The 11,388-nt window shown below is 49.3% G+C and overlaps 1 protein-coding gene across 1 annotated transcript in view; it reads left to right on the top strand.

Annotated features, from left to right (window-relative positions):
• The window catches only part of WNK2 (WNK lysine deficient protein kinase 2), a 138,536-nt gene that overhangs the window by 19,557 nt on the left and 107,591 nt on the right, over positions 1 to 11,388 (top strand). The gene's annotated exons all lie outside the window — the stretch shown is intronic.

Below are 11,388 nucleotides of genomic sequence, written 5' to 3' on the forward strand. Positions count from 1 at the left end.
CGTCCCCATTCGCTATATCGGTGGTTTGATCCTCTTCTTTATCCACTCTGTTGATTCCCTCCCATATACTCTTCATCTCAGATAACGTGTTCTTCATTTCTGACTGGTTCCCTTTTATAATTTCCATTTCCATTTTTATGTTTTTTATCTCTTTGTTAAAGTTCTCGCTGAATTCATCTACACTTCCCATAAGTTCATTGAGAGCATCTTTAACTAGTGTTTTGAATTCTGCATCTGTTGGATTGCTTGACTCCATTATTTCTGGATCTCTGTTCTGTTCTCTCATATGGTTTCTGCTCCTTTGTCTTCCTATTTTGGCTGCCTTTCCATGTCTGTTTCTATGTATTAAGCAAAGCTCCTAAGTCTCCTGGTCTTATTAGTGTGGATTTGTGTAGGTGTTCAATGGAGCTGGTCTTATTAGTGTGGATTTGTGTAGGTGTCCAGTGGACCAATCCTGAGAGGGGTTCAGCTGTAGGCCAAATTTAGCCCCAGCCCGTGCCATTCTGGGGCCACCTGTGAAGATTCAGCAAGCAATCAACAGATGTTGTGCTTATAGTTGCCTCAAAAGGCCACACCAGAAACTGAGGCCAGCTGCCTTCAGTGTGAGTCTAGGCGCTGCTCAGCAAGGAGAACCTGACTCGCTGAGGACACAGCTAGAGGTGGCTTGGGTGGGACCGTGAGTTGGGGGAGGCGGAGTTTCAGGGAATTCTCTGGGCAGAGCAACCTGTTATCCAGTATGATGATGTCACAGCTATGGCAGCACTGAGTTCACGCACTGGGAGTGGAGAGGGCTCCGCAGAGGAACAATGGATACTGCCGGCACTTCTGTACAGAGTGAGTCTTGCCCTGGCCCTTACTCCAACGACTCAGTGTCCCACTGTAAGTCCCTGGTGCCCCCTGAGCGCAGTTCAACCAGCACCGATGCTGAGAGTGAGCAGGTCTGTCACCACAAAAGTCCGCTCACCGATGCACCCTTTTAGGAGGCATCTGCTGCTGCCACTTCCAGAGCCTCCCTCCCGCTCAGCCACTTAGGATCGGGCAACCTCGCATCCTCGCCCCATCCTACCTTCTGCCGTTGCAGAGTGATTTTTTGGATTTCTCTCTAGTTGTATGGCTTGTTTATCTAGATCCTAGGTGATTTTTTCTTGCTGTTTGCTCCTTGTTTTTGTCACAACTTTGATTTGGTTGCCAGAGGGATGAACAGAACCTCTACCATCTACGCCGTTTTTTTTTCTGCCCCAGCACCCCATTGTTCTTGTTCAGAAACTGACACACGCATACATCTGATGAATGTTCGAAGCAAGCTCCCTCTGGGTGGGACAAACCCTCCTTAGGACCTGGAACCCTAGTTCTGTGGCCTATTCACTGCAAGCCCTTGTAATGCAAGACAGGACAAATTTCCCCAAGTGACGGGGAGACCAAGCCCTGCACTGAGAGAAGAAGAGGGTCCTTTGGTGAAGAGTGAAGAAAGAATTCAACACACATATCAAAGTTAGGGTCAAAAGGAAAGTCTATAAAAAAGGGGTAACACTCCACAGACAGAGTGTGGTTTCCTCTCAGGCAGAGAGTAAGAGGGATAGTGCAAGAGACAGACAGAGTAAAGACACTGAGAGGGACCCTGAGCATTCAGAGAATTCAGTTTATATGTCATTCTTTAATTCCTATTTCCTTTGATATGTACATATCGTGAGAAAGGGGAAGAGTATGTAGTGTGAAAAGGTAAGAATACGTAGAGTGAAAGGCCTGCTGGCAATTTCCTGCCTTTAATCCATAGGTTCCCCATGGTTTTAGCCACAGGGAATAACACTTGGTTCCTGTCTCCCCTTCACAATATAGAATGGGCTGTTAGCAATCCCAGTAGAACTCTTCCTTTGTTCTGAAGGTGTTGTCCTGGCCTGGCTGCAGGGCTAATCAGCATATTGCAGTCTCTGAATGTGGCTTGATTAACATTTTAATTCTCTTGCCTCCTCCCTACATTACTTGGGTAGCTCCCTTTTCCACTCCAGGACTTGGTTTCTCCATCTATTAAAATACTTGTTTTGCTCTTGTCTGCAGTTGTGCTGGCCTCCACCCATCAGCTTCAGGCCCAAGGCTACCCTGCTCCATTCCACTCCCACCCCAGCTCCACATCCTCAGAGATACAGACCAGAGCCACGTCATGTCCATGCAGCACATGCTGCCCCACTTTCCTTATCTTGTGATGCTAGGGCTCGGCTCTGGTCTGACTATTCCTGTGGTGCTGACATGGACAATGCCCCTGGACTGAGGCTGCCTGGAGTACCCTGCTGGCGCTCTGTGGGGGCCAGCCCTATTTCAGATCTTTATTTAAAGCAGAGGATGCTTCAGGTCATTGGTGCCCAATTATCTTGCAAAATGGCAACTCTATCTCTAAGACTGATAAGGATTTGTTCATTGAATGGTCACTGCTGCGGTTTATTAATCAATGACTTCATTCCTGGATGTGCAGTTCACATAAAACCTGAAAAACAGACTTCATAGCCTGACAGCCCGCGAGGGTACCATCTGTTCCCTTGGCAGGTATGTGTAGAGTGCTGAGCCTGGGAAGGTGGTGTTAGCATTTAAGGAGCACCTTCTGTGTACCAGGTTATCTGGGACACTCCCAGCCTGCTTCTCCAAGGCCAAGGTCAGGGTGTAGGTGGATTGATACCCCCTCGGTTTGGAGAAGCCTTCCTCTCACATCTGGTCTTGCCATCCACAGGAGGCATGTGCCCCAGGTCTGGCCCATTGGAGCATTCCAACCTTGTCCAGGAGGATAGTTTAAGGATGGGTACTTGACCTGTCAGCCAATAAGATTTGTCCCAGAGCTTTTCCTAGGGCCATCAATGGACAAGTAAGGAATGGAGCTTCCAGAGGCTGTGGGTGACATATCTAAGAAAGGTCAAACTGCACATGAAACCATCATAGAAGGAAACAGAGTTTAAAGAGGGGAGAAGGAGGGTTCTAGACAAATGACTGGAGCACCTGGATCCAGCCACACCTGAAACTGCAGATGTTAATCAGTTTTTCCACTAAATGAATCAATAAATTCACTTTTGGTTTAAGCTAGTTTCAGCTAGAGTTTTTTCACTTGCAAGAAAAGTGTCCTGAGTAATGTGCACTGTTAGAAGGGGACACAAATAGAATCGGAAGTATTCTTAGTTCTGAGCCCAGAGTCTGCGAGCAGAAAAGAGAAGCCACAGCTTGTCAGGTCCCAGCAGGCGACTAGTCCAGAAGACAGGTAAGGGGCAGAGGGGGCAGAAGCAGCAGCGCTTGAAAAGAACATAGCAATGATCAACATGTGCTATGTATGCAGAGAGAATGAATAAAAAAGCAATGGTGGCAAAATCTCACAATTTTTTTGTTTCAAGTTTTTCAAAATAAAAGTTGAGAAAAACAAAAACAAGCTCATGCCAACCCTGTGTTAGCCACAGTGGGGTTTTGAGGGAGGTGCTATATTGTGTACCTTGAGGCAAGAGTTGCTGCCCTGCCCGCCCTGCCTGTGGAGCGCCTGTGGGGTACCTGTGGGGTGGCTGGGTTTTTGCTTCAGTTTGCATCTATCCCCCCATGGACCCATCATGTGCCTGTGACCTTGCGGAAGTGATCAGAATCCCAGAGGCTGGCCTCTCCATCTGTAAAATGTGGTCACGATTTCTACTTCATGGGGTGGTCTCAGTACCTTAAATCAGGACTATGTGTTAGGCTTGGACCAACCCAACCCAGGGAGTGACAGTACTTGCAGGGTGTTGGGGGACACGCCCTGTGATGGTATGAAAGGCTATCTGTGGTGTGTCAGATGGCTTCACCGTGTCCACATGGTATGTGGTGTCTCCAATCTGCTGGCTTTGTTTGGGAGGGATCTTTGTGCTGCCAGGAGTGGGAAAGCACAAAGTTGGAATGAACTGAAAAAGCTGAAACCTGGGCCTGGCCCCCACTTAGCTTCCTGGCCCCCACTCACATTGTGGGCTTGCAGGCCAAGCCTCTGTCCTCCACCTCAGAGGGATGCCTGAGGTTGGCATGTTGGCTCTTTGAACAGGCTGCCATCTAACATATGGAGGGACTCACTCCCAGACATTGGAGGAAGTAATATGTGGAGATAATGCACCCCCTACACACATAACTAAAGGAATCCAGATGAGCCCTACTGCAATATGGAAAAAAATAAAGTCACTTATAATAAATTGTTCTGTCCTTGAGCATCAACATGTAAATGCTCAGGTCAATTCCTGGGGATAGGGTCCTTGTGTCCAAGATGAGGAAGGAGTAAAGATAGGGAATATATAAAATGAGCCATTCTAACCAAGATGCTAAAATTATCAACATTATGAAGGTTGAGTCATGAGGAAGGACTCCATTCTTATTCTAACTAATTAGAGAACTTAAACTTTTTTGAACTTTCCATTCCTGCATCAATACCTGAATATGCATCTGGACCTACAGTAACTCTCAAATTATCCCCTGAAGGGTTCACAGATCCAGGCAAATTAGTCTTTGAAGGACTCACATATACATCTACTTGACATCCATTATCCAGACCACTGGGACTGACCAGACCTCCTGGTACCCATCTTCTGGACCACTTGGCATTCATCATCCTGTCTGCCTGACATCTGACTGATAACCATCTTTGGGTTGCTTAGGGTTAATAATAGAATGCAGGACTGATAATAATCAAGAACATATTTTTTACTTCTTTTCTTTCTTCTTCAGAACATTTCTGCATTTTTTGCCTAGCTGCGTTCCTAGTTTGCCAACTCTAAGACCTTTGAATAAATCTTTATCATTTATTTCTAGCAAAGCCTCCACACTCTTTTTGATTTCATTTAACAAAGGGTGTGTATGTTCGTGACTGTTGTCCATGTGAACGAACAGTGGACTGCTGCCACTGGAGGAGTCTGTCCCTGTGGCTGTGCCTCCTATCACTCTCAGACTTCCTCATTTTTGCCACCCTGCTGGTGGAACATGGTATCATGAGAGTTTTCATAGTTTTAATTCCCAAGGACGTGGGTCAGAAGTTAGGTAGAACTATCTCTTGTCCAAAGTGCAGGAAAAGTGCACAAAAGCAAAGTATCTACTACTAACATTTTGGTGTGATTTTTCTCCTGTACACTGTCACTTTCTATTATCTCTAATCACTTCCTATGTCATAATAAATACGAATAGCATTCGAAGCGTTTTATCATATTTGATTATGTAGGAATAACATAGTTTACTGAACCATTTTCTAATTGCTGAACATTTATATTATCCATGATGCTTATTGTAAACAATTCTTCAGTGAACATCTTTACGTACCACTGTCTGCATAGCTGGTGACTTCATTTGTGTAAATTATCCAAAAGGGGATTACTGATGTAAAAGGTGTGAACATTTTTTAGACCCTTGCTCTGTGAATTGCTTTCCAAGAAGCCTGTGCTAATCTGCCCAGTGAATTCATTTGAAGGCAGCAGGACAAGACAGGAGTGGTGGCCCTGTGGCTAGTGAATGCTGGCATGAGCTGTCAAGGCCAAGAGGTGAACATAGCCAGAATTCAAGGCCTCACCGAATGGTGGCCACCCTGGAGGACAGTGGATAGACATGTTGGGCCTGACATCAAACTAGAATTAAGGGGGGAGGGTCCTGACTCCATGGCCTGTCCATTAAGATGGAGTCCCAAAGAAGAAGGAGTTCACAGTCAGAGAAACTAGAGCTGAGGCTGAGATTGGATGGAGCATTTATTCAGCAAAGAGAACCCACGTTGATAACTTCAGTAGAGAGGTTCCACACCAGGAGTAGGTGCCAGATGCTGGAATGCTGAGTGAGCACAACGGGTGCTCTGCAGTGCCTAGACAGTAGCTTGCACTTGGGTGGGGCAGAAGAAAGCCTAGAGCTCAGTGGGGTGGCCACCTCAGGTGGTGCTCAGGGCCTGGTAGGTGGGAGGTGGCTGCTATGTGCTCACTATTCCCTCAGAGGGGTGCAGTGTGACCAGCTCTGAGGCCAAAGCCTTCTGTCCCCTCTGCCCAGTAGATATTGATGGTAACCAAAACCAGGAAAAGATGCTTTCTTCCCATTCAATCTCCTTTCAGTACCTCCGCCATCAACACCAGCTGCATAGACAGAGATGTTGATAAAATGGGTTCCAAGGGCCACGTATCAGCTTGGCTGAGGGCCAGTGCCTGGAGTTAACAAAGGCCAAAGTGCAGGGACTGGCCATAGGGGCCTGAAGGAGGTTGGATATTAGTGGCTGCAGGCTGAGAGACAGTTCAGGGTGGGCTGTGGGCGAGCCAGCTGGTTTACCTCCAAGTCCTACTGTCTATAGGTGTTGAGTTTGGGCAGGTCTGGTCACCTCTCTGCCGCTTTCTATCTGCAAATGGGGCAGGGCACATCTAGGACACCATGGGGTGAGCAGGAGAAGTCCTGTGAAGATGTAGCTTGGTGCTGGGCACATACCACATACTCAGTAGTGCTGGCATCATCATCATTACCTTTATTTCAGCTGCTTGACTTACTTGTGGCTTTACAACCCACTGGGCTCAGTGACCTGCCCGCATTTTGGATGGCTACTAGTTTCTCAAGATCCATAGGCTAAATTCCTGGGGCTTTAAAGAGAGATGAAAATGTGGAAAATGGCTTGTGTTTTCTCTTACTCATCCCCGTATTTCATGATCCATGCAGTCCTCTTAGACTACTTGATCCTTCTGTTTGCAGACCAACTTGAATCTGGCTCTGGGATGCTGAAAGGGGGCTTACCCAGCAGGTCTTAGGTGGTGGACACCAGCACCTCCTCCTGCGAGCACCTTCTCATGCCTGATCTACCTTTACTGAGTCCAGAAGAGACTGAGAAGCCAAGGGAGGCTATGACCCCAGAGAACATCAGGGCTAATGCATTGCTCCAGCTCCTGAATTGGCCAAAACTCCCTTGAGGTTGTAGGATGCTGTGAAAGTGTGCGGGTGCCCTTGGTACCTACCCAGCAGTTCCCCACCAAGACCAGTCTGCAGCCCCCCTCGCTCAGGCTGCTGAACAAGTGGGAATGACCGTTGAGTATTAGTGGTTATTTCTTAGATTCTTAAAGAGAAAATGGAAATAAACCATTTCTAAGAGTTGTGTCCATTAAAAAAATTCTTGGGTCTTGGAGCTGAGTGGCATAGTTTGGGAGTGGTCCCTCAGGGAATGCTGGGGGCTGATGGCCTCTCCTCCATCTGGCCTGATTGTACAGCAAGATGGTGGTGGGGAGCAGATTTCAAACACCTGTGCATCTCAAGATATCTGTTCTCTGGATCAAACAAAACAGGATATCAATAACTTATTTGATACGAGCCTGTTGAGTCTCCTGCAAGGACAGCTACCACCAGCAGACACATGCCTGCTACAGGGGGCACCCTAGGAGTCACAGTTGGGTAGAAACATATGGATAACTGAAAATTTTTATTCAGTTTTTCTGTTTTATAGATTTTCTTTAATGAGGACATGCTCTTAAGAAATTAATATGTAAATCCATACAGTGGAATAGTAGTCTGCCATAAAAAAAGAATGAAGTACTGATATCTGCTGCAATATGGCTGAATCTTGAAAACATGCTGAATGAAAGAAGCCAGTCACAAAGGACTACATACTGTAAAGTTCCATTTATGAAAAATACAGAGCAGGCAAATCCATAGGGGCAGAAATTAGATTATTGGTTGCCTGTGGCTGAGGAAGAGAGAATGGGAAGTGACTGCTAATGGGAACGAGTTTCTTTTTGGAGAGATGAAAATGTCCTGGAATTAGAGAGTGGTGATGGTCATACAACTCTGTGAAGATTCTAAAAACCATTGAATTCTACACTTTAAAAGAGTGAATTTTATGGTATGTGAGATATGCCGTGGCTTCCATTGGGTGGAGAGCCCCATTGGGTGGGGTCAGAGCAGAGGGGCCCAGCATTTGCCTTCCTAGCTGCACATACCTCACTGTGAGCTTCAGAGGCTCACATAACCCCCACCCCACACGCTTGCCCCCTGCCCCCTCCTTCGGGTCCCTGAGAGGCCAACCCTGCCTCCATCCCTGTCCTCCCAGGACACTCCTACCACCTCCCACTCTGCTCTTCCAGGTCTGCCCTCCCATTCCATGGGACCTGAGCTCCCAGAGGACCTGGGCTCCCTGTTGTCTTGCTGCTACTGGAGTGGGCTCCACATAGTGGTCTAGTGAGCCAGTGGTCCCCTGTGGTAAGGAGTCCTCCCTGTACTGTGGCTTGTGGGAGGGCTTAAGAAGTGGCCCAGCTGTGCTGGGTCTGACCACTTAGACTGCCTTGGGTTGCCTGAGTCCACTCAGAGGCAGAAACTGGTGACTGGGCTTCCTTGGGCAAGGCCAGACCCTCCACTTCCTGCTGGTGAGCCTGCTGAAGCCTGATGAACAGAAGCAGAATGTGAGCCCTTACCCCTACCTCCCTGCCTCCATGACTGAGCTTTTATTGAACACTGACAGCGCCCAACACTGTTGGTCATGACTATTATGTCCATCTTATAGATGAGCAAAATGATGACATGGTTCTGTCACCTGCTGGGTTCTGACCCCAGAAGTGCATCTGCATGAATGTGCCTGAAGATGCCTGTTGGCTTGACCAGGCTGGGGCACCAGGGAAGGCTGGACTTGGGGTGATTTGGGGCTCCCTTGGCACTGGAGTCTTAGGTAGCTGAGATGACAACTGTGGTGAGTGGGAGTGGGAGGGGCACTGTGGCTGGTTTTGTGGCCTTGAGCAAGCTACTTAAAGTCTAAAAGTCTCTGGGCCTGGCCTCAAGATACTCATCTGTGACATGGAGATAATCAACCCACTTGGCCTGACAGCTGTTGAGATGGCTGTTCAGGCAACAAAGAGAGGTACGGTCATCATCAGCCTGAAGCACAATTTTCAGAGTGTCTTCTACAGGCCTGACTCATACCAGCCTTCAGACAACCAGTAAAACAGATAGGCTTCTCCCTGTCAGAGCCAGGGAAATGGAGGCTCAGAGATATCAAATGACTTGGCTAAGGACACAAAGTGATCCTGGCAAAGTTCTGTTCCCAAGGTCTGTTCATGGATGCCTCAGGCTTCCCCTTCCCAGATCTCAGGACCTGCTCCAGGGCCTAGCCTAAGTTTCCTTTCAAAGGAGACTGTGACTTCATTAGCTGCTTAGATGTGGACTCCAATGGTCGTGGGTCAGCAGAGGAGGTAAGCTTCCTATCACAGGAGACGTGTAAGCAGTGTGCCTGAAATTACCCCTAGGGCCTCAGAGTGAACATAGCACTCAGGGCAGGTTCTCCCTGCTCCCCCAGTACCTGGGCTGCCCCTGTGATGTATGGGGATACTATTGCCATACTATGCACATCTGTGAGCTGAGGGGGAGCAGCAGCCCACAGGCAATAATGCGAATTGCCAGTTGTCTTTTCCATCACTAGGTAGGCACAGTATCTGCATGCCACCCAGTATGCCCCTTTGGGAGCAAGGAGGAGGCCAGACTGGTGTGCATCTATCTGGAATATGCATAGCTCTGTCTCTTCTCAGTTTTCCCTTGGACAGGTCTGGGCACACCTGTCACAGGCTTAAGACTCAGGGGGACCTGGAGGACTAAGTCTTGGAGAAACTTGCAGCCTTAAAAGGAAGACAAACTAGGATGGTCAGGATGATTCTTCAGAGGGGATACTGAGGCTTAGTGAGAGTGAGACATGCAGATGGCAGCGCAAGGTTGGGGTCTCTATTCTCCACAGGGAAGACAGAAAGATCTCCTCTTACCCTACCTCTGCCTGGAAGGCCCCCACTCTGGGGAGTCCTGCTCAGATCCCCACCTCAGAGGGTCTCCTCAGCTTGGCAGAGCTGGTTTCTACTATTGTCCCTTCCTTGTCTGGACTCTGGGCAGGATGCCTGTTTCACAAGTAGACATGAGGACTGGAGTCTGTATATAGCAGGCATGTATCAAATGTCCAGTGCCATTACACTGTGGAACCATGACTCTCTGGGAGGAGAAGTCCAAGTTTGTAGTGTCTGCCCATTTCCATGGTGTAAATTCTCCCAGCATCACCAAGCATCACTGAACAGAGTTGGGAAGAGATGTTGGCTCCCAATTGTTTCTGCTGGCTCCAGTACTCACTGCCAGTACCCTGCAAGGCCTCAGGAAGTCCTGTTGCTCCTGTAAGTCAGCTTGACACCTCCACTCCCCTCCAACTGTGATGGTCTGATGTCGCTTGAGTTACTCTATGAAAGAGGCTCCAGATCCAGCAGCCCACAGGCATACCACATGTCTGAGTGTGTTTGACAGTGTGCCAGCCTAGGGGCCAGGGACCAATGTGAGAACAGCCTGACATCTCCCCTGGGCCAGCTGCCTCCTCTTGCCTCTGTTTCCTCTTCTGGAGTGGGCCAATGACTACACATCACAGGCTTACAGAGGACAGGGTAAGAGGTGTGAGTTCAGGGCCTTGCATAAAGTAGGACTTGGAAACTAGGAATGTAGTCTTTGGCATAAGACACCTCTCTGCAACAAGGTTCAAGATGCCCAAGAGAAGAGCCCATCTGTGAGAAGTGGGGGAGGTAGCATTTAACAGAGGTGGGTGAGGAAGAATACTGTGGGCCAAGGGGTCTCTGGAAGCTTCTCCACATCCCTATCCATTGATATCCAAGTTCAGCCTGTCTTAGGAGCTCTGGGATTTAGGGTGGATAAGTTCTGCCTTTGGGTGCCTGGTATGCTCAACTGCAAAATGGGGATGATTACAGTATTGGCCCTCCTGGTGAAGTGATGAGGTTCTGATGGATCCCGGTGAAGAGAGAGAAGGGCACTCCATCCCTCAACCAAGTTTTGCCCCTGTTGGGATGGGGGTGGGGCTCAGACGTCTTCCTGAGGTCTTCTTGAAAGGGGATGGGGGAATCACTGGCTCTGGGTCTTCGTTTTCTAGCTTGATTATTCTGCCCTGGCACAGGGCACCGAGGTCTGGCATACCCGCTGAACCAGGTGAGGTGGTGAGCCTGTGAGTCTTCTCCGAGACACATGGGGCCCTCCGTGGCCAGCAGCTACGCGGGGCAGTCCAAAAAGCTTTGGGGGCCACGAGTGCCTCCTGGAGCGGTAGCATGAGGAACGCTGCAGATCTGCGTAGCTGCGGAGCCAGGACAGGAGCCTACGCGGGGACTGGGAGCCGGCTAGCAGGTGGCCGTGAGCGCCGGAGGCCAGGTGGGCGTGCCAGGCTCCGCCTCACCGCGCGGACCATGGGCGGGCAACGGACGCCCCGCCCTCCTAACACGCCGGGTCTGAGCGGGTGCGGAGCGCAGCAGCGCGGAGACTGAGCAGCCTGCGGGAGCGCGGCCCGCACTCCGCGGCTCCAGGGAACAGCGCCGCGACCCGATCCCGACGCGGAGCGCGGCCTCGCCCGTCTCGCTCGCCGCGGCCGCGGGGCCGTAAGCATGGACGGCG

This window comes from Pteropus alecto, unplaced genomic scaffold, assembly GCF_000325575.1.
Source record: "Pteropus alecto unplaced genomic scaffold, ASM32557v1 scaffold129, whole genome shotgun sequence".
In the NCBI taxonomy this organism is placed as follows: domain Eukaryota; kingdom Metazoa; phylum Chordata; class Mammalia; order Chiroptera; family Pteropodidae; genus Pteropus; species Pteropus alecto.